This window comes from Myripristis murdjan, chromosome 8, assembly GCF_902150065.1.
Source record: "Myripristis murdjan chromosome 8, fMyrMur1.1, whole genome shotgun sequence".
Taxonomy (NCBI): domain Eukaryota; kingdom Metazoa; phylum Chordata; class Actinopteri; order Holocentriformes; family Holocentridae; genus Myripristis; species Myripristis murdjan.
Genome location: NC_043987.1, coordinates 24,897,639 through 24,900,203, shown reverse-complemented (window position 1 = coordinate 24,900,203; position 2,565 = coordinate 24,897,639).

Genomic DNA, 2,565 nt, shown 5'->3' with positions numbered 1-2,565 from the left:
TGTTTATCTCTCTCTCTCTCTCTCTCTCTCTCTCTCTCTCTCTCTCTCTCTCTCTCTCTCTCTCTCTCTCCCTCCCTCTCTCTCTCTCTCTCTCTCCCCCACAACCTGTGCAGTAAGAGTGACTGAGACACGTCCTTAGAACTGGCTTGGAGGGAGAGAAAAAGAGAGAGGGTGAGGGGGGTGGTGTGTGTGTGTGTGTGTGTGTGTGTGTGTGTGTGTGTGTGTGTGTGGAGGGCGGGGGAGGGCGGGGGGGGGGGGGGGGGGGGGGGACAAAGTAGGCGGAGCCATTAGAGGAGAGGGGAGGAGAAAGAGCCAGTAGGGGAGGAGAGGAAGAGGATGGAACTAGAGGGGAGGGTTGCTGTGTTTTTGTATCTATCTAAGCTTAGGTTGATTTGTAATCAGAAAAAAAATAATCTCATCCCATCAGCTGAGCCCCTTTTGGCCTCTATTTGTGAATGAGAGATTTATGCTGAGAGAGGCAGGGAACAGGGAGTGCAAGGAGGATAAAAAAAAAAAAAAAAAAGGAGAGATGCATAGAGTGCACTATGGAAATGGACATGTGGATGCAGCAGCTAAGCCCAGCCAGACAGTGCATCACTGCACTGATTAGGCTGCGTGTTGTTATATGTGCTACTATGCCTAATGATTTCCAATAACACCCCCATCATTGTCATTGCAAAACGCTCAGTCTGTCCTTTCGCCTGACTTCCCAGAGGCATTTAAAGAAATAACTGACAGGAAAGCTATTAAAATGCTAACAACAAAATGAAACAGATACTTATGAGCACAAAGAGATCCTTATGGGGCTAAATTAAAAAAATAATAATAAAATTAAAAAAAATCCCAGAACTTTGCTTTAATTGCCATGATGCAGATGTTTTGGAGTGCATGCAGGAACATTTCTGTGACTGTGACGTGTAGTTTTCCGACTTCTCCTTTTGACACCAAACAGCAGGGCAGGAAGACTGCAACAGGAGGCATGACCGTGTGTGTTTGTGGGTAAGAATTTTGCAAATGCATGTGTGTTAAAGTGGAAGTAATGCACAAGATCAGATAAAACGGCAGCAATACAATGAGTCAGCTGCTTGAGAAATACGAACGGCTAATAGGAAGTCAGATATGAAAACAAAACAACATCAACAACAACAAAAAAAATCAAATCAAATTAATGTCGTCACACCGCCGGAAACTGTAGAGTGAGGAAAGACAGAACAAGATGGGCTACATGAACTAGGGGGAATGGCACAACCAGAACAGTGAGAGAATTGGAAAAAAAGACAGAGAGAGGGAAGGAATCAGAAAGGCAAAAGGGAGGCAAACTGTGGTGAAATGAAAGAAGAGGAGAAAGGCAGTTGCAGTGCTATTTTCAGGGCCTTACTGTTATTTCACTCACATGGCAGAGGGATTTGGATGGTGGAGAGTAGTGGATTTGGCCTCGGGGTAGAGTGGAGCTTTGGCATGGGCTGGAATGAGGGAGATAGTGGTGGTGGTGGCTGTACAGGAGGAGGAGGAGGAGGAGGAGGAGGTGGAGGAGGAGGGGGGCAGCTGCAAGGGTTTGGTGGGCGGAACAGAGAGGAAGGTCAAGGTGTATGGCTCTCTGGGAGCAACACAGCCGTCTACAGAGCCCAGCAACACTTTAAACAGTCAGCAGAGTGTTTATCCCGGCGGTCAGGGCATGCAAAACATTTTCAGCTTGTTATTTATTCACCGTCTCTGTGTGGGGGCGGACGGATTTAGGTTGGAGGGGGGCTTCGGCGTTCGGTTTTAGTGGGTTCGTCTAGGTGTCTGCCTCTGCGAGCCGCTCCTATCTGTGAGCAAAGCACCGCCTCCGCACGCCTCTCCAGGGGGCCTGGCAACTCCTCATTACTTCTCCTCATTTATCTGGAGTCTCAGAGGCTTTGGCTTAGGTTTACAGCAAGCCAGACAAAATACAGACTGTCTAAGTCTGTGCTAAATGCTTCTAAAGAAATTAAACCTGTTTCCATCACTGCCATTTGAGTTAGTTCCAGTGATGTTGCATAACATTTTTTTTTGTGTGTGTATTTGGCAGGAATTGCGCAATATTTCACGAGGAATGCGGAATGGGCTGTATTAAAGGAGCCAGCTCACTACAAGCCGCAGAATGCCAGCGCTTAATTAAACCACTGATTGAGTAATTATTATTCCTACATAATAAACTTTGTCTAGTTGCATGGAAAGAGTTGCTGTGCGACCAAGCTGAGAAAAGCTGGGTGGGCCGAGCAGGAAAAGAAACAGGAACAAGGGACCGGTCAAAGGCAGGCTTTAAGAAAGGAAATTCAAGGGAAGCAGGTACAAACAGAGGCAAGACAGGAAAATAAATCTTGATGGAGATTCCAGTATAAATGCAAGAGTTTTACCTTTGTTTTCCGGTGTTGGGGAATGAAATGCGAGAGAATAATCACTTTGCACTAATAAGATAAGGCATAAATATGTCTTCTCGCTTGGGTGCAGGTTCAAAGAACACAACATCTAATAACAGCCAACGATTTAGTTTATTTTAAAATTTGAACTAAATAACACGATGATCAGAACACAGAAATGCCT